Source organism: Vidua macroura, chromosome 1, assembly GCF_024509145.1.
Source record: "Vidua macroura isolate BioBank_ID:100142 chromosome 1, ASM2450914v1, whole genome shotgun sequence".
Classification (NCBI taxonomy): domain Eukaryota; kingdom Metazoa; phylum Chordata; class Aves; order Passeriformes; family Viduidae; genus Vidua; species Vidua macroura.
In genome coordinates this window covers 49,009,098-49,030,797 of record NC_071571.1, presented here as the reverse complement: position 1 = coordinate 49,030,797, position 21,700 = coordinate 49,009,098, and positions in this window count along the sequence as shown.

The following is a 21,700-nucleotide window of genomic DNA, read 5'->3' as shown; positions in this document are numbered from 1 at the left end:
AAGCAGCTATGTGATGGTCAGGCTGTCTTTATATTTCATTAGGATTATTGTTTTAAAGGTTGTAGGTAAAACGGTGCCTGTGTTCCTTCAGAGCTTTCCTTTACATGCTGAAGTTGGGGCATGTCAGAGGGCATGTGGGGCTGGGAGGTAGCGTGGAGCAAAGAGCACCCAGACAACTTCCCAAGGAAGCAGCCTGATAGGGAGACAGGAGCTTGAGCTACAACCTACACAGTCTGTGTGATTTTCCTTTCTCTCCTTTACTGCCTTGCTCTTTCAGCAAGGAAGAAAAAAAAAAGAAAAAAAAAAAAAAGGGAAAAGGCTGCAATGTGTCACAAAGGAACAGACTGGCAGACATCTGCCTCTTGCTTTATTTATTTTTTTTTTTACAAAAAGGAAAGGGTACAGAGCCAACTCTTCACTCCAGAGCCCCCAGTCCCTTAACAAACCAAATGGTGGCTGTTGGCAGGGTACTGACAGCTTGTTAATGAAGGAATTCTTGACAAAATGACAACCTGTGTGGGATGCCGTGTGAAGCTGAATCCTCCCACAAACCAGTACTAAGTAATTAGGTGGTGGTGAAAATAGCAACTAACTACTGTTGGAGAGAAAAGGAAAGGGGGGGAAAAAATCTCCTAAATTAATTATAAAAGCAGTTCTCATTTGAATAATATCCCTCTTCCCCTTCCCTGAGAAGACACAACAGTTTTCCCTGAACTGCCTGTGTCTCTCTCAGTGGGCCAAAGGGTGCATCCCAAAAGGCTGAGCCTGATGACTGTGAATTCAATGCCTTTTTCTCTGCAAACATGATCAGCAAAGGAAGTGCTAATGAAAACCAAACAAAAAGCTGTCCGCTGGGGCTGCCCTTTTTGCTCCCCAAAATGGCCCTGTCTGGTTCACCTTACTCTTTTTTCCCCTTCATTTTTGTCTGATTGCTTCAGGCAGGTGGGCCTGTCTGTTGACAACTGCATTAGATTTTACACCCCTGAGGGGAGGCTGGTTGAGGAACCAGCCAAAGCAGAGTGCTTGAGTAACAAAGTGGGTCTTGCAGAAAGACACATTTTTAAACAGTGCCTCAGCAACAGCAGCATCCACGTTCATGACCATGGCATCAGTACAAGGAGTTAGAGCATTGGCTAGTAGCAGCTGAAGCAAAACCTGTGACTTGTAGTGAAATCAGGTTTTTTAGTTTGGCTCAATACAAAGATACCATTCTCCACTGTGTCTTGAACAGCAGCTCATGATAATGTAGGTAAATAGTTCAATAATATAGAGCACAGGAGTTTGTACAAGAAGGAAAATAATGTATTACTTTATAAATGTTGATTTTTTTTCCCTCCCAGAGGCTGAAAACTTTGGGTCAACTGTAATGTGCAACAAGTAATTTAAGCTAAAAAAAAAAAAAGGGGAAAAAGTCAGGGAACTTTGAGTCTTTTTATCCCCTACATGAAAGCCAGAATTTTGAGAAATTCAGCTAACTTTGTTGTTTTGTGCTCTTAGGGTGTTTGGTCTTTTCCTACCTTGTTTCTTGTAATGACATTTACTTTCTACAGCTGTATTTTTACATAAACAATACAGACTGACACGAATGTTCTATACCTTCTAGTTTTAAAATAATGTGGAGAAATTAAGAATTTGCAGACTTTGAAGACACTCAAAGAACTTTATCTACAAAAAGAACTACTTTATCTCAAAGAACTTTAACTTATCTACATTTTCAATTCCTCATTACTTTTTTGTTTTCAATGGGCCTCACTGATTTTCTTGTATCTCATCTATTACTCATGTAAGTTTGCTCCCATTTGTGAGTATTGTAGTCAAGCTCTGTTTAAACATTATGAAAGCTATAAACAACTTCCTGAGGAATCGTTCATTGATTCTTGAATTAGATGAGTAATGACAGACCTGTACATTTAATTCTATTAAAATTTTTTAGAAGGAATAGAGATTGACTTAGTTCTGGTTTACTGCATGAGGTCAAGAACAGACATAAGAAAGAACACTTTAAAGGTTAAAGGCTTCATTTTAGAGGGAGCTGTGAAGACATCTAACATTTCAATAACCTGTTGTACCAGGGAGAAGCAAAAGCCAGGTCAGGGATATTTTATTCTTTCCAAGTATACAGATAGAGCTATGAAAAAATTGTTTATGCTGCAAGAAGACAAATTTGTTTTGCCTGTATTATGTGCCTTAAATGACTGATTATTTTTTTGAATGACTTCTCACCCTGCTCAGTTTTCAAAGAAAGCAAAACAGTTTTTGATCTTGGATAATTACATTGCTCAGTAGCGTCGGCAAATTAAGGACGGGACGTAAATGAATGCTTTAGAATTTGGAGAGTCAGTATCTTTTGTGATGTGAAAAAGCACATAAACACTGATGATGAAATTTTAGCCCATCCAAATTTATGAATGCATGTTAGCATTGGCTAATAAAATCTTGCTTTAAACAGATGCAAAAACAGGACTGAAATTCATTTGGGTTTCATCTCTGGCATCTGGATTACAGCTTTTGGAGGTGTTCTTATGATACCAGGATCAAGAAATTACTCTAGAAAACAATTATGCCCTGCACAAAGTAAATAAATTCATTGGTATTGTTTAAAAGTGCAGATTGTGAGGTCCTTTCTTCTTGGGAGGATTTACTCCATGTTCTGGCCCCTAGAAAGGGCCACAGGATGCTACCAATCAAAGGAAAATATATGCAAATGCAAACAAAACAAGGCTTGTCAGATGCTGATTATATTAAAATAGTAAATATTGCAAAATTAGTCACAGAACTTATTAAAATCGGGAGTGGACTGTAGAGAATAATCTTTCCTTTGTGCAAGTGCATACAAGGTACTGTAATAAACTTTCCCACAAATGGGAAGGAAAATGTTTGTGCTTGTGGTGGCAGTTTAGGGCTGGCTGGGTGATACTGAATCTGGAAGAAGTTAATTTACAGTGAACAGGATTGCTTGTTTTACTGTGCTCCTGGGGTCAGGTTTTTTGCTTGTAGACTCAGAGTCAAATATTAATGTTACCACTGATTTGAAATTCTCAGTTCTCAGGGAGATGCTGTGATCTGTTCTATTCATAGATCTTGACCTCCCATGCTTGGTGTCTGTGGAGGAAGTGGAGGTAGCACTGGCTTTAGTAGAAACTGCTCTCTTGTAAAATAGGTAAGAGGCAGCACTCGTCACTGCTACAGAAGGTGACTGTGAGTGGGGCTTGCTCCTCTGACATGCCAAATAAAACACATACTTTATGACATGCACTTTGCAGGGCTCAGCCTTAGCATGCTCAGTCTTTTGTTGTATCAAACACTCAGAGAGGAGCCACAGAACTTCTTGGTCCAGGGCTATTTGTCCAGAAGCAATCTGAAATGTAAGTAAATTCCAAATAACTGCATTAGTGAGACAGCTGGAACATTGTCAGCAGAGACAGACTTGTGCAAGCAATGTGGACAATGCTGAATTTACTTGCATGGGATTTGTTCAGCTGCTGAACAACAAGCATGTGATGTGATGAGATCTCTATCACACTTCCATTTGTTTTAATAAATCTGTACATTTCTTGTGCTAACTGAAATAAAGGGAGAAAGCTTTTCAAAGCCTGACAAAGTCTGCCTATTAGTACCCCTTATGCATGAACTTTTGTTATGCTCAGGTGCTCAGAAAGGTATCCAAGGTGCAGCACAGCAATGATAATCTTCAAAGACCTTTCTACATTGCAGAATCACTGAATCTTCTGAGTTGAAAGGAACCCACAAGGATCATCAAGTCCAGCTCTTAAGTGCCATACATGACCCATACAGTGATTGAACCCACAACCTCAATGTTATAAGCACCATGCTCTAACCAACTGTGCTAATCATCTTATGGATGAGGAAATGCGTATCACTGCATTTAAGGATCATACTGTTAGATTTCATGTGGAGTAACAATAACCAGTTGAAATGGTAGTGCCTTAAGCATGCTTGCTTTTGTGCCATTGCAAAATTAAGTTTAATATTTGCAAATTGGTTATGTAAACTCACATTCTGTCTAATCAGTAGTAAATATTATGATTCTTTCAGAGCAACTGAGTGTCCATATTTCTTTCCTATTTCATGGGATCAGCTGGGGTACTGAATACTTGACAATTTTGCAAATGAAATTGCTCAAGTAAGGGCTGAGGTAAGGCTAAGGCAGCTCTGTTTCAGTGAGTGATTTTGAAATTCCTCACCTGATATTTGTCCTGTAAAGAATCAGGAAAATGCAGTGCCAGTGTGTAGCACTTTTGTGTACATTCAGCATCAGATCTTGACTTGTCCATGATTTGTGTTTGTTATAGCTTCACAGTCAGTGAGTTCTCTTTGTGAAGGCTGACAACCAAGTGTCTGAATTCCAGCCTGCAATTTGAGTCTGCTTAAATCTAATATTTTCTGTACTATACATAAGGAAAAGAGCAGCACTCAGTAAGCAGCCTCTTTCCCCTCAGCATTGTTTAGAGACTCTGCAGGAAGAGCATTTGTGAATTTTAGAGAAGAACTCTACTTTCTGTGTTTTGATTGTCTGAACCAGGAAAAAATCCCAATAACATCAAGTTGCCTCTTTCCTCACCAGCCAGCACCAAAACAATTGCTTTCCTACCAGTGCTTACCAATTCCAACAGCTGGTGATAGCTGAGAAAATTGTAACCCAGTATCTGTCCTTCCTGTACCACAGCTATTTATCTCCCCACCACATAGCCTCAGTAATGGACTATATAGTGCCACATGTGGTGACAACCTGATCCTTGACAGCATTGTCCCGGCATAGTCCAGATGTTACCATGAGGCATAGCACTGTCTCAGTGAAGGCAGATTTTACTATTGTGTAGAGGTACATTGAGGAATGAAGGTACATATGAAGGAAGCTGCACCAAAAATGCACCAAAAATGTGCCTATTTGGCAGTACTTTAAACAACTTCCAGAAGAGTAATGGCCCTGTGTTAAATTGCTGTTATACTGTTTGAAATAATTTACAAAAAAAAAAAAAATTGAGAAACTTCAAGGCAAAAGAGGTAAAGGAAACTGTTCAAGAAGACTGCAATTAAACTATGGGAATTTTTGAGTCCCAAGCATATATTCAGCTTAGTTTGTCATACTGTGATGCCTGATTATTATTATTTAAAGTGAAATGTATGTTGGCTTGTTCACTTTATTTATTCACTTTAATCATGTCACAGCTCCCTCCACTCCAGGGCATTGCTGGTGGACAGTTGATTCAGAATTTGGAGAAATTTTTATCCCAGAAATGGATGAACAGCTATAGATCTTGTTGAGGTGTCATTTCATAGCTGTAAATTCTCTGATTTAGACCAGTGGACATTCTAGGCTAACAGAAACAAAGCTTGTTTATCAGGCAGTAATATATAATTTGAAAAAAAATGTTGCTGCATTGCTATTAGGATAAGAATTAGGGCTAGGAGATGTTTGCTCGGTCTCAATAGCAAGCTATCAATATTCTCAGCAGCATTATTAGTATTTATTGAAAATCTTTTGTAAAGCACTGCAAGTTTGCACAGAGGTGATTTACATCACATAATTAGGATGCCTAAAACCATATACAGAAGGATAGGTACTAGTAGTGCTAAGTACTTGATTGCATTACATTGCAATGCTATTCTAGGGGGATTGTAGCATTTTCTGTCACTGCTGATTGCATGGCAACAAAACGAGGAGTTTTTACACACATTTCTGTGTCTGACAGTTTACAAGTTCTAGGTCGTGTCTCCAAATTAGCCTGATCCTGCACAGTCTAGGTGATACTGTCCAGCAAAACAACATGCAAATGAAAATGCCACAAAATGTAGAGTCTCTTGTTTTGCATGAGCTATTCTCTTTGTGCATACAAATGGTTTTATAGAGCATCAATATATAACCTAGTCACTTTGCTTTTACCAATATGCAGTTTTGAAACACAATGTTGTCAAATTCAGCCACATTTAGCGGTGTTTATTGATTGCATCTTATCATAAGACAGTCTTTCCCATTTTAAGGAATTGTTCCATTGGGTGAACTGTGAAAAGATCTGGATATTACCAAACTGGTTTTCTGTCTACACAGGCAAATTTTAACTTCAGTTCCATATACCGTGAAACTTGCTATTTGTTCAATAGGAAGATGTAGGCCTGTATGCTATATGCAAATTTAGCATATGTTTAGGTTTAGATTGGATCTTGAGCCACAGAGTTGTGGCATCAATCAAGTTGGTGTCAATCAACCCTTAGATTCATGTTGTGTTAGAGCCCTAATCAATACTGTGAGCCTGTTACAAACCTCACAGAATTCACTGGAGCTGTCTGACCAATTCAGTGGTCTTGGTAAGCATCTACTCAGCTTCTAACTGAGCTTTTCAACTAAGGTATAGGTCTGACCATGCCACAGGTCTGTGTCTTCTCAGAAGGGGAAGCTGGTAGCACTACACTTTGAGGAATTTGTTTGCTGCTTCCTTAGTGCACATTAAGGAGTGACATCTCATTTAATAGTTTATCTGCTGCACATGAGGAGTAATTTCCTGCATGCTACTGAGATGCTGAGGGGAGAAAAGATGAGGCAGCACTGGTGCCCCTGCAGTAGGGAGAGCATAGAGTGCATTTCTCCTTACATGAGAACTGTTAAAGGTTATGAAAGTCCCTATGCCCCCTCCTCCTGCTTCTTCCTTAAGGAGTCACATGGAGGCCAAGCAAAACGTGGTGCTGTGCCTGACAGAAAAATGTTGCTAGGTCAGGCATGGGGATGATGTTTTCCAGGGCTACAGTTTCACAAAGAGCTAAGGCACAGAGGTTCAGAAGCATTAGTAAGTGGGCCAATCAATACCAAATCAATTTTTCATCATTCATTCAGAGGAAGAAAAGGAATGTCTAACTTAATCATTCCTTATAGAAAATAAACAGGCACCTTGTCAGCCCATGAGAAAAATAATTCACTAATACCAAGATAATGTTTCTAAACAACTGATTGGACCAAAGGTGAAATTTAATTGATTATGTGTTAAGTATTCTCTCTCTCCCTGTCTCTGACATAGCACTCCTTCGTATACACAGAGTGAAAATACACAGACAGTAGGCTGAACAATTTTCTCCTTGTTGCCATAGAAATTTCATGCGATTATCCAGTTCTGTGGCTGAATTGCTTCTAGAGACACAGAGTTTGATCCTTTTCACTTAAATTATGTAAATCAGGCACAGCTCTGCTGATCTCAAGAATTTGTAGAACTAGTGTAAATAAGAGGAAAGTTAGTGCAATAATAGTGATTATTTTCTTACTTTGTCACTTTTTAACTAAGTGAAAGAAGTGATTGAATTTTACACATAATGCAAAACACATTTGTTGTGGAAAAGTTCAAAATCCTGTGTGGACTGTTACACTATTTTAGGATTTTTGTTAATTGCTGCCAAAGTCATTGGAGTAGGACTTGGGTATTGCTCTAACTCATAGTACAGTTGTATCATTCACAGAAAAATTTACATCTGAATGTGGGAAAAAAAGTGGTAAGAGGAGAAAGGAGAAGAACTAGAAGCATTTTATCAAAGCAACTTGCCTGAAGTCACAGGCAGACCAAAGGCAGGGTAGGAGCAGGTGTCTGTCTCTCTTGGCCCCATGCTACCAGACAATGCCTGTGAGTGTAAGAGCAATCCAGTAGGTAACAAGAAGGCAACACTTCATTAGTCAGTTTGCTTATACCAATATGCATCTGTCAGGTCTAGTTTGTAGGCTAATATCCAACTGGGCATCCCAATAAACAGCCTATGACTATGACAACCAGCTGTGTTCTGCTGGTGTTGTGTTGAATTAATCAGGGTATGGCTCTGTGCTCTTTGTGGGAAAGGAAAGCTGCGGGAGTGGAAACAAATGAGACCGGGCTTCTTTTATGCCAGGCTTACATATTTGTAACAGTGCATTTGACCCTTTCTCTGGGCACCCCACAGCTCTACAAGTGTCTGCCCACCTCCTGCAACAAACTACTTGCAATGCGTGCCTGGGAGGGGAACTCAGTGGGCAGCTGCAAGGGATATGCTCTGGTGGAGATGTTCAGGGTCTGAGGCTCCCTCTAGGTCCAGCTCTACCATCAGGAGGTTGAGTTGGCTTGGGACAGCCCTGGCACAGCAAGTCTCAGACCTGGTGGTGTACTGAGATTCCATCCCAGGCTTGGACAAGTGCACCATCAACATCACATATCAGAGTCCTACGGCTTCACCCTTGCCTGGAAAAGCTCATTTCAGTGTAAATAAGAGAGTGTCTGAGAACAGCTGTGTTGGGGATCTGCAAATTCCAAGGATTGCCTTGTTTGTACATGCAATTATGTGCACATAGTTTCAAATATGTTAATTTTGGCTCGTTCCTGGCCTCCAACGTGGGGAACACGGAGTGTGTGATAGCTCCTGGAATTCAGTGTTGATCGTGTGTTGGAAGCAGTCACCTCCGAGGGCAGTGAGGCACATGGCACACAGCAAGACGTAAGTTGTTGTTTCTCTGAGCAGCATTAGTCTCCCATCTGTAAGCTGATTAGGCTCCCAAGTGCTAACGCTGATGGGATGGCAGTAGCAGGGATATGAACCACTGGTACAGGAACCTTAAGTGGATCATAGACAAGTTGAAGTCAATCTCCATGGCCTACAAAAGCCTGGATCTACAGACACATGTTTTCCAGCAAAAAGTTCCTTACCAGATAACCATTCTCCAGGGATATTTTCTTTCTATCTTGGATACTTATATTCATAGGGAGAAATATTTGCCATAGTACGTATTTCCCATATCTTTCATAGAAATAGGAATTTGTAACATCAGGGCATGGGTGGTGATAGGCACCTTCCTTATGCACTGCTGTCATTACTTGCCTTTGTCTACAAAAGTGATCCTGTACTATTTGCACTCTGCTCTTGCCTAGCAATAATTTCACAGAATTGATGGCTGAATGCCTGTCAATAATACTGCTCATAGATATTAATGCACTTCAAAGTCATTAAGATGCAGTCACCCCTGAATGAGCTTATGTTCTATAGCCACGCTATTGGAAGCAGTATGGATTTTCACATTTGGACCATCTGTAAATACAGCAGCTCCATGACTCATGTATTTTTTTTCCCTATTTGAACTCAGAGAAAAATTAATCTGGCCCATCTGCAGCTGGACTTGTTTAGAAAATCTGATTGCCTTCCAGACACCAGCCATCCATGCTTCAGGGATGCCAGACTTTCCACATGCTAATTAACTGAGGACAGAAGAAATCACCACAAAACATTCCCATCTTTGTGCCTGCAGCTGTAAATTCAGAATTAAAGTAATTTGGGGAGAAATAATGTTGTGAAGTGTCACAGAAGATTTGCAACTGCCAGTGCTTTTGAAGGAACTAGCTATGCCTATAACCATGCACTGAATATGAAACTGAAATATAGTATTCACTGGTTTAGTGATTTCTTTGTTCTGCCAAAAAAGCCCAGCAGAATTTGGGTCTAGAAAGCTTCTTCACAATTCAGATTAGAAGCTTGACTAGGGAGTTACAGATAGAGGGGATAGAAGTTAGTCAGGTATGGACCTTGTGTTAAACTAAGCCACTGAGGGTTGTTAGCACTGTAAGATGTGCCAGGAGAAATGACAGAGGTGTGAGGCTCAGCTGCCAAATAAGGAAATCTAAATGAGCAATATCTTGAACTCCATAGATTTACATTATACCAGCTGCCTGAAAGATACAAATGTTAGCTATTCAAGAGGAACCACATGCAGTAAAGACTTACATATTAAGAATATTGTGAGATTGGCAAGTGCTGCATGCAAATGGGAAGGTAAAGGACGTCCTTAAGGTTTTCTCAGTGATGACTACACTTTTGTTAGCTCTTATCTTTTACTGAAAGTCTAAAGATATGTGCTATTTTCCACTAATCCTTGGTGCTATTATAGAAGAATCTCAGATTGCATAGGAAAGAACTAAAACAATGGGGGAAAAAATCCTAAAAATATTATTTAAAACATTTCCCATCCAGAAGATGAATGAAAAGAACTCAGCATTTTTTCTTTACTACAAGATTTGTCCTTCAATAAAAGTGGAAATAACTCCCTAGCTGCAGGACTTCACTCATCACAATGGCTCTAAACTGTCTGTGGACTCCCATTTACATCCACCCTGATTTCCCAACAGAAATCTTTGTGGGGGATGAGTACATTCAGGACAGTTACAAATCCCATTAGTCAGTCAGAGTCTTTCAATTGCCTGTAGTGGTCCTTGTATCAGTGATGTGAGCAGTAAAAACAAGTTAGAAATGTCCACTCCAGTGTCTGGCTATACCAAAGACTTATAGCATTTTTCTGCAGCAGCAAGTCCAACCCCAGTGACTGTTCTAGTTTTATCTGTTCCACTGAGCATAATAGGAGTGTGAAAAAAAAAAAGCAGTTAGGAAAATGTCTTCTCCTTTTCTGTCTTCTAAGTATTTAGACATGCCTGCATCACTGTCAGTCGAATGCTAGATGCCTCAGTAATGAATTAGAATTCAGCATCCCCTGAGTATTCTGCTCTGAACAGTTAAAAAAAATCATTTTAAAAGACTGACAGATTGAGAGCAAAAGCAATCCCAGAAGTTTTGTATCCACTTGACTTGTGATTCAAATCCTGAGTGTCTAGGTGTTTCAGACAGAACTTGCAATGATTTTCATCCTTGTAGTTCCTGGCTCCTTGGGAATGTGTTACCAAACAACCTCCTGTTGCATGTCTACACTGGTAAATGTGTGTGATATCCCAAGGCTGGAAAGGCAGCAAGGCTAGAAAACTTCAAATGGAATCTGGAATATTTCTGTTTACTGATACAGTGAGCCAGAGCACTCTACAAATATGTAGCAGTGGGATCAGCAATCCATGAGAGGTGGCAGAAAACAGTCAAATTTTTAATGACAATCAACAAGATCAATGTAGTGCTGGGAATGAAGTCCACAAAATCTGTAGACAGGTATTTGTGAAAGGCAGCATTGGTTGACTTTTTTTTGAGAGGGCAGACCTGGTGACTCCTGGGAATTTGTGGATCCCCAGCCTTATCTGTTAAAAGACAATACAAATCAGCTGAACAACAACATCTTTGCTTACTGGGAAATCTGGTAAAGTGAAAACTGTTTAACCAGCTTTCTATGAAGAAAGTAAAAAACCTAAAGATTAATTTCTTTGACTATTTACATATATTTTTATTTCTAGTGTTGTGATCCTGAATGTTAATGAAATCATACTGTGCAAAACCAGCTCCTCTGCAGCTGTTTCAGGAGCCAGGATACTACAACAATCTCTTGAGATTGGTTTTGCTGTATAAAGTAAAAGACTTGTACATGGGAGGACAATCTGAACCACGTGCAAGTAACCAGGGAAAGAGTGTCAGAGTCTGGCTCTACAGGGTACATCAAAAGGTGATCTTCTGGTTTCTGAAACAAGGGAGTTCAGGGGCCTGGCTGGCACATGCTGGATTTGCACATATGCTCAGCTTCCAACTAGATATGAAAGAGAGATGGGGTCTGATCTTAGACTGGAGTCTGGATATGACGCTGGTAGACATCAGCTGGCATCTGGCTAGGAAATTTGTTCCACAGTGTAGATAACATCACTTGTTGTAGCAATTAATTATGTGGGTTGTAAAGGTACACATATAGTGCAGCTATTATTGTGGCTGATACTAGAAGTGCATCACTTGGCTTGGTGGCTGGCTTTTGTGCTTATACTGCCAGAGCCACTTAGTACACTCTGGTAAATTCCTAGGTGAGTTTTTTTTTTTTTATTTACAACATATTCCTTGTTCAAATTCCTACTGGGAAGGGAGCCCTGGCAGAGAATCAGACTCAAATCTACCTCCTTGTGACGATAGCAGTTTGATACTTCTGTATTAGTATTCCTTCCTAATAAAAAAGAAGACACTATCCTTTGTTTGGCTACAGCTCAGTTGTATCTTGATTTCTCAGGTCGTATTTTAAATCTATTAAAAGGGAAGTGTAGGCTATATAAAATACATGGAGAAGCCAAGAGATGTATGAGCATGTAAGGTATATGTTTCATTAGCAAGGTGCTTTTCCATGGTGCTACACAGAGGAGAATGTGGGCATAAGGTGTCAAAGCTCTGTGTTCCACAGGGACCAGCTGGAACTGGAGATAAGAGCTTTGTTCCTCTTATAAACTGGTGTGTTTCCAGTTGCAGTGTTTTTCAGCAACAGTGTGTTTTCACAGAAAGCAAACTCTTTTCACTGAAAAATACCTGCATTTCTAAAGTGTTACCAGCTATAAGTTCAATAAATGGTGCTCTCCATAGTTACTGCTGCAATTTGCCTCAGATAAGAGGCTATGTCTCACAGACACTTTGAATTTACTTTGTATGTGGCTTAAAAGAGATATGCAAAGACATAAAGTGGAAGCAAGTATGTAGTTTCTGTCATCACCCGAAGCTGTTCATTTAAATATTTGTGCTCTCATACCTCGATGTTTCATTTGTGTTCATATGGCTGATTCCCTGTATTGGGCCAGTGGCAGGGCCAGTCTATTAAGCATTAAGTTAATTAACTGCATATCTTTTATGTTGCTGTATATCAGGTTCTATTTGTCATTCATGTGATACTCAGAAATGTTTTTGATTAGGCTATGCCACCTCTGCATTTGGCCACGACAGTGTGAATCTGTCTGATCAAGAGAAGGAGAAAAATATATGAGGTGACTAGTTCTTGGTATAGCTTCACCCTGATTTGTTTGAGTTTTGAACTTGTTGGTTCATAATGCACTGAGCAGAAAATTATTCATGCTACAGAGACTTTATACCTCTGTCCCAAGGGATGGGAAGTTTAAACTGGGCCAGTCACATGATATAGTCAAGAGGATGTTAGTGAGGCTTAAGTTGTATGCCAAAAATAAATAAAATGAAACAATGTGAAAATATTACTTAAAGAGTTATATTGACTTGTTAGTGCATGCAAAGTGAATGCCTCTATTTGAAGTCTTACTTGCAGCTGAGTAGACCCTGCAAATTGCAAGCTGACACCAGACTGCATCAGCCCCAGGACAGCAAATTCTTTTAGCAACTTTTTCAACCTACCCACTTTGTCCTTTTGGAGCCTGGTCTTAAGTATATGCTTCAAGCAAATTTCACATTGCTTCAAGCAAGTTTGATCTGCAGGTGTAGAACTGGAGATGGCTCCAAGATGCCAAGAATGTTTCCTTAACACAGTGTAAGCAGGCAATTAGAGGACCTGACCCAGAGATCTGCACTGTGACTCTGATTTCCCTCAAGTCAAAGCAGACAAAGTTTAGGCTGGGTTTGTGTTTCTGCATATGTACAATTGATGTGGGACTAGTATGCTATTCATAAGTTCCAGAGTGTTTTGTCTAGCATTAAGAAAGCAACCATTAACATGCAATATGTGTAGGTAAGCAAGATATCTGATTAACTTTCTCCTCTTGTTCTGGATGAAAATGTGGAGATAATGGAAATAAAATGGCTTGTTAATGACTTTGGTAATGCAGTGTCTCTTAGAAGGGTATTTAGAGTGGCATGACATAGTTGAGAAACAACTGAAATTGTGAGTTTTGGCACTTGCTACTCCATTTTAGCCACCAGCTATCTTTTCTGCAGTTACATATTGCCAGAGCAATAACTGTAGGCTCAATTTAGCCCACATGAGTGCCCTGGCTGAGATACAGGAGCTCATGGCAAAACTGCCTTTGGCTTCAGCAGGGCTCTAATCTTTTCTTCAGTATACAGTTGCTGGAATCTCTAAATAGCCCATAATAATGTTTCTAAGCTTTTAAATGCAAAACAAGATATAATTAAGACTAGACTGAGGACTCACTCTTCAGATGTCTGTGCACACTTGGGCATGTGAATGGCTAAGTAGTAGGTAGGCAAATATAAAGCTAGTATGGTCAAATTACTAATTGTGCCTTATACTGGTTTCCTACCTGAAAGAGATACTCAGATTTTAAGAACAGGTCTGCATCCGTTAGTTTTCTTTTAAACCTTTCAGACACACACATGCATTTCTTGCACTTGCACTGATCAATCTGCTTTCAAATCAGCAGTATTATTACCAAGGGTTTTTGTCACTCCTAAGAATGTCTAAAAGTGCCTTGAGCAAGTGAGATGTGTATCAGGTTTGACTGAGGTCTTGTTAAGGGTGTAGAGAGAAATAGTGGCTGTGGACGGTTTTGTTGTTCTCTGCCACAGTTGAAATAAAGGAAAGCCTTACACAAGATTATTAAAGTTTTCATTTTAAGCACAGGTTTATGTTACAGATTCATAACACCTCTGGGGAATTCTGTTGAGAGATTGCTTATGGGAAGACCTTTTACAAAAAATCAATTGTTTAGATTTACTTCTGCACTAGCACAAAACTTTCTTTTAGCATGCTAACACCTTTATTGAGTGAAACCATTGTATAGAGGAAGTTCCTTAGCTCTCATTGGACTTTTTTCACTGGATGGTTGTCTTTCTCCCATGTTGCTGTCTGCAGGCTGGTCTGCCTATTCCTTCAGTAGCAGAAAAATATTTTCATATGCAGTATGGAGTGCATACGCAGGGCATTGTTTTTGCCAAAGTGTTACTCTTGCTGTGGATGTTCTCAATAAATGAGTCAGGAGACTTAGAGCAGAGGTCAAAGGCTGAGCAGAAAAAAAAGGCTAAATGTCATGGAAAGAAGGGCACGGTCTTAGTCATGTCGGTGGCCCTGAACTCTTGTGTGAAGGATGGGGCAAGAAGCCATTTACTAGTGGGTACTACATACATAGGCAAATGCACACATGCAGCAGCAGTTATGTAGTATGAAAATGGCCCCAATATATCTGGAAAATTTTCCATGCAGAATTATGTTCTCATCTATTATTAGTCTCCACTATTAGCCTATTCTTATATAACTATCACATGTATATATAATCTTAATATTTTTCTAATCCTTATATAAACCTAATAATAGCCTGCTGTTATGCTCTAGCATCAGAGGCAAAAGGAGAAAGGGTCTCACAATTTTGTACTTGTAGCAAATATTGGCTGTGTTAAAGACATATATTAAAATACTGCTTTCTTACACTTGCATGTCTGATTCTGACATTTTGTCTCTACAATAGCAATGGAATAAATATGAAGAACAGGGTAGCATCTATTCAGTCTGGAAAAAAAAAAGGCAAAAGAGGTAAGGGAGACCACATCTTTTGCAGAATTCAGTGAGTGGTTTAGCTGTATCACAATCTTCTCCATTGCTCTCTTTCCTCCTCCAAAAGTTCTTGGTGGTTTCAGCTCGGGGGTCTCTCACTGAGCTATAGTGTATTGTCTGTAAAGTCTCCTATTAGTAAGGAGTTTTAGCACTATTGTGAGCACCCTGGAGGGTGAAATTAAATGTAGATGACAACAGAGTGCTGAAACCCAGCAGAATTACAGTTTCAATTATGCAACTACAAACATGTATCAGAGGCATATTCCTAAAGCCCTCAGTTCCATCTGGGTCTCAAATGACTTCAAACTCATGATTTCCTTGTTCACTTGAAACCTGTCTTATTTCTGCTCATGGTCCATTCATTTTTGTGGGACAGCTATTAAAGACATTTAGTCTGGGAGGCATTAAGATTTGCTTTAGAAACATGAGCTAACATCACTGTTGGGAAATGGTCTTCTGCCATTTCACACTCTCTGTCTCCAAATGACGTCTGGTGCAAGTCCAGAGGCTGAAATTAGAAAGTACACTGCAGCTGCTTAAATAACCCAAAATCATTTTGGATGGTTTCTCCAGGAGTATAAAATTATGTGCATGATGAGCCAGCTACTTCTGAGACCTCCAGGCATCGCTAGATCATAATCTTATAATAACAGATACAAAATATAATAAGAATTGTTATTATGAATGTTGACCTAACAATATGTGTGAATATATCAACTCTGGCAAGTATACCTAATAACTTCTGTTTTGTATGGTATATGGCAAGGCTGAAATGAATGGATATTACAGAGTTAGGTCCATGCCAACAAATAAACAAGCAATCACACGAAGTATACGCTCAAATACACTTCCGGTAAGGCTAAAATAGCTAATGTTTCAGGAAGACAAGCATAACAAAAGGTTTTAGTAACATAAAAGTAGTTTGTTAGAGTGAGTCTCTGGAGCAGTTCTCCAGCTTACCTCTTCTAGTGAAAAGCATAAGCTTGGCAATTATGTGTGAAATATCCCACTAAGTTGCGCAAATTCCCATAATGTGACCAGGCTGAAAGTCAAAGATAGTGTCAGATGTTGGCTGTAGCCTTTCAACAAGTTCCACATTATAAGTAACCACATAGCACAAGCTATTTGACCTAAGGCAGAGCAAGGATGCCCTGGGCTCATGCTATTATTCTACGTGGCTAAGAATTTTAGGGAATATGTGGTACTGTTGAATGGAGTTTCAACCCTTTCTGGTATGCTGCTCATTACAGAAATGGGGATTAACAAAGAAAGATTGTATCAAACTAGTTAGAAATTGCTGAAAGGGCTGTGAATAGTGGTCCAGAACTTCAGTAGGCATAAATTGGCACAGCTCAGTTCAACTTGGTGGACTGTGCCTATTTAAAATCTGCTGAGATTCCAGCTCATTATATAGAAACCTGCATCTATATATAGATCATAGCAAGAAAAGGTTAAAATTTAAGATCACAGAAGCAAAGCATTAGTAGATAATACTACCTTTTTCCTTTTATTTTGAAGTCTCAAAGTCAAAATGACCTTTAAAGGCAAAAGGGTGTTTGGGGTGCTAAGTGTGTATGTTACTGCAGAATAAATCAAATATTAGGAAGGTAACACACTTGTATTTCTTTGTATTGGAATTTTAATTTTAATGCACTTTTATAAAAGATATAAAATGTTAATGTGTCAGACAATAAAAAAAACCAAAAACACAACCAGCAACAAGAAAAATCTAACCAGTTAAAACTCTTTTATATTTATAACAGTGTTCTTGCCCTATTTCAGACACAGTCTGGACTTTTCCTTGCTATTTTTGCTCTTCAGACATCTCAGCTCAGACTAAAACTTTATTTATACACAGAAAATTATAAAAAAGAAAAAAAATGGGTCCTCTCCTTTCTGCAGAGAAGGCAGCTGTGCTGGAAGTTTGGTGGTGCTGAACAGTGAAGGAATGGCTACTGCAAAGCTACTTCATGATAAACAAATCCCTTTCAACCTGAGGGAGAAATCATCCAGCTTTTGCCAGGAGGCTTCATGGAGTAAGTGCTGTCCCACAATGATTTCTGCTGGAGAAGCTTGAGGGAGGCAGCAGCTGGGAGATGTGAGTAGCTGCAGCCAAACATTCCCTCTGCCTGCTTCCCTTCCTGCCTCTTGGGAATGTGTGACTGGGTGACTCCAGTTTTAAAGCTGGTTTTATTGGTACAAGCAGCAACCACACACAAAGTGGGGTTTACCACGCATGCTGCTGAGGGGATCAGGAAAGAGACAAACCCTGAAAAAAAAAAAAAAAAAAAAAATTTTGTTGAGCTGTAGGTTTTTTGTGAGTTTAGGCATCACTCTGACTTTTGAGAAGAAAGCTGACTGGCTGATATGGTCCTGGTATTTTGATGTATTTTCTGATAGAGTTCAATAACAAAAAGGCCCAGACACACATAGGTGGATTCATTTTTCCCTTGGACTGGAATAAATCAGACGCAGTGGCATTACATCAAAGCCACACTGCTATAATCAGAATTGGAACAGGGTTCGTTTAGCACTGTGATGCAATAAAAGATGTTCTTTTGCATAACCCTTCTCACAGAAATAAGACTATTCCCTATTTTTTGGTGTTTTTTTTTTTTTGTTTTTTTTTTTTTTTTTTTTTTTTTTTTTGGTTTTTTTTTGTTTTGTTTTGTTTTTGTTTTGTTTTGTTTTGCTACAAAAGAAGCTGTTTTTGATGTTTGGCTAAAGGCTTCCTATTTTCAGACTCTGTTGTCCACTGCTTATAAGTTTAGCCCTTCAGGCTTAAATTCTCTGTGCTGTCTCTGTCTCGGGCTTAATGCTTTTATGAGGAATGGAGCAGATGAAGGTGAAACAGCCACAGAATGCAATTTGGAGGAAACACATTGCTTTGCCCCAGAACACCTTCCCCCTTCCCCCATCTCTCTGATTTAAAAGCCAAAATCCCTGGTGGCACACAAATAAGCCCCAGTGGGCCCCATAATAGCTATGCCAGGACAGGTGCTTCCCTCCCTACAGGGCTGTGCTGTGGAGGGGCTCAGGCACAGCCCTGGGCTCTGTGCCACTGGCTATGATTCTGAGGAAAATTCACTAAACAGCAAAGGAGGCACCTGTTAAAAAATGTTAGGGCTGCAAGCTTAATCAATCAAGACCCATGAGATACCATTCTCAGCCTTTATAAATAGGAATTGTTTGGGTAGAAATCCTTTTCCACATACCTTGCTAACCAAATAGCTGCTTTTTCTTCCAGTCAGGCCCACACATGGCTGTAGGGCTGTGTTCAGGGCTCCCCAGCCCAACCCTGCTCCCTGTGTGCCATGCCTGCTTCTTCCCAGGGATGTCTCAGGGAGTTTCAGGGTTGTGTCTAAATACTTTTGAGTATGAACTGGTTGCTGCTCATGAAGGTCTGGAGAGGTGAGGTAGTGCCTCTACCCTAATGCTGCAGAACATAGGCCTGAAATTAGAGAGTATTTAAATGTTTTTAATACAAAATATTGTACTATGTCCTTTTAAGTATATGCTAATGTGAGATACCAATCCTGAAAGTCCAGACTGAGTGTTTGCATTGTAGACTTTATAGAAATGTGCCCTATTACTATTTATTATTGTTAATTAGTTAAATTCAGACCTGGCTGACTATGGGTTCTGCAAATCTGCTGAGATATTAAAATAGGTACCTAGAATACAAATACAATGATCGTGTAGGTACTGACGCTAGCTAACTCTTTGAGCAATGTGGCCAGCATCACATGGCAATGCTTTAGCAGGTGCAAAGTAGGTGTAAATTCAGACTCATTCCCCCATAGGTGAAAGTAGTTTTTACAGGCATGTGGTTTCCTGGGGAGGCACCTGTTCAGACTTGGTATAGCAAGTACCTCCAGATGTTGGGTGCATGTTTCATTTTGAAAAGCTCTTATCCAGAGCTATTGTCCTCTTATTTCTCTATTTACTTAAAGCCTTTTACAGTTGGGAAAGAATTAATCTCTTGTTTTGTAAGCATGCTGCTTATAAACCTGTCCTTACTGTGGTTCTGTAGGAAAAAACCCTTTTGGATGAACAAAGAAAAATGTAGTCCCTGATTTACAATAAACCTTCACATCTAATCTTTCTGAAAAGCATTCAAAGGCATAGGCCTTGTTTCTGATGTACTGAAATTTCAAATTTGCACTCTATGGTGAAGTTCTCAAAATTATTTATATTCTGTGGTCTTGACTGCAGTGATATCTCTATGTGCATGCATACATATCTATATATCTATATATAGTCATATATAGCTAAGAAACCATATAATGGAAGTTATATTTCATCCTTTATTTATAAAATGTGAAAGTAGTTTTTGGGCCCAAATATTCACTGGTTGAAGCACTGAAAATAAGTTGTAATATTACCTCTTTTTTGACTCTTGGACTCTCTTACTTAGAAGAGAAGTGATTTCTATGAATAGGGAAATGCATTTAATTTACTATGATCAAGTGATAGGTGGTAAAAACCGGTAGCATATACATCATCTTTATTGTACTATTTAAGTAAAACTGGCATGTTTCTTGGACTTTTCTTTAGCTGTCTTTTTTCCCTGTTATTCAGTCAGTAGGAATGCCATTTTTTAGTATTCTAAGATAAATTATTATATTGGTTGGATGAACAAGCATCAGGGCCTTAATTAAAGAATGAAGGTTATAGAACTAGATTCGTACAGAAAATACATTCCTTTTAAACAATGAAACTATTTAATATTTGAGCTGTAATAAACCGTATTTTTTACTTGAATGCTGTGTCCTATTAGAGTTAGATAAAAACAGCAGTAATCTCTCATTCTTCACAGTGTGATTTCATAAGAGATAAAATTTATGTATTACTGGAAAATATTACAAGTAGGAAATTTATTGAGTTGTCAGTATAATAAGCATACTGAGCATAAAGTCTGGGGCTTTTTCCAATTATGTATGAAATTAATGTAGCAGAACTCTGTGCAAGACCTTACTGAAAATTAAGGTGATAGTTATCTTGAATACAGCTGATGGCACTTGCTCTCATTTTCTCATGGGTTTCTCCCTCACATTCACTAGCACAATGCCCAGGTGCTCTGACTAGGATGTGTGCCACATGGAAGATGAAGGATTCCACCTGCTGAGCCCTCATCACACCTTTGGGGTTCCTGTTCTTGGTGGCAGCAACTGCTTTTTGCACAGGTCTGTCTACCTTTTTGGAATGAGTGGTTGCATCTTATTAAGAAGCTCACCACAGGGTTTCAAGGTGATTTCTTCTCCTTCTGGAGAAGTAGAAAACCATATTGGAGCCATGCTTCCTCTTCTAATGCTTTACAACAATGAGGCCCTCAGTTTAAGGAGAGCTGCAGCCTGGCTGCAGGTGTAGCATCTATAACAAAGATGGAGGAAAAGGCAGATTGTGTGCATGGTTAATTTGGAGCAGATGCTTCAATCCAGCTGTGCTCATAAATACACACATACTTGTGGTCTGGTACCTCCAGCAACACAAAGTTGGTGTATTACAGTGTGTCAGAGGTGAGATTCCACCTCATTTTGCCAGATGTCCAGTGTAAAACCAGTCCCTTATTCAATGTCCTGACGATTTAACAAGGTGTAGGAAAAGATTAGCAGGTGAAAAGTGGAAAATTGCAGTATGCAGGGGGGTCATGAAGGAGTTATCAGATCTTCCAGCAAATCCACACTTCTTGTGGCTTCAGGCAGTATGATGTATTCTGTATTGCTCCAGAGCAAATTCAGTAAAGAAAGGCAGATGCCCCAACACCTTTTTTTCACACTGGTCTCTTGAAAACCTAATGTTTGCCAAGTGCTGCAATACACTTGGACGAGATGTGGATACACAGTGGAACAGAAAATGTTAATATTATTGATTTGAAATAATAAAGTATGTTTTTGAATTCCTCCTATTTCAGGAGACATTCCTGAGGGACTGGATGACAGGGACATTATTAAACTGGCAACATGCCTTTTGAGATGAGAAATTACACATTTGATTCTAGCATTTGTATAAAGAAAAAAAATCTCTGCAAGGTCCTCAGAGATGGAAGTGGAAGGGAGAGGTCACTGGTGTTGTTGTAGATGGGCCATTCCTATTAAATGAAATAAAAAAGAATGGAAGTTTTCATTGCAATGGGTCTGACAGAGTTTCCTTTATAGAAAATGATGTGGCTCGACACAATGTTACCTGACATAATGTGATGTGATGTTATAAATGAGAGGTACAATGGTTAGTTTTAATGTATAATTTGACACAATACGTGTGCTATGCATGAGCTGGCAGAAAGTGTGCTGTGGTTCACTGAGTATCCAAATTGCTTTCAAATGACAAGCTTGCCATGTCATGGTGCACCAAAAGTAAGCTGGAAGTAGTTTAGTGATTCAGTCATAGACTAAAAAAACTGTAGGCACATACATGCTTTTCTTTTGAATTTTGGGCTGATGCATAGGCACAGGTGCTGAGCTAAGGTGACAGAAAATACAAATTGGCATGTGAAAAAGATCCCTGCTACTATTAGTGTGGCTTTTGTTTTCTGCC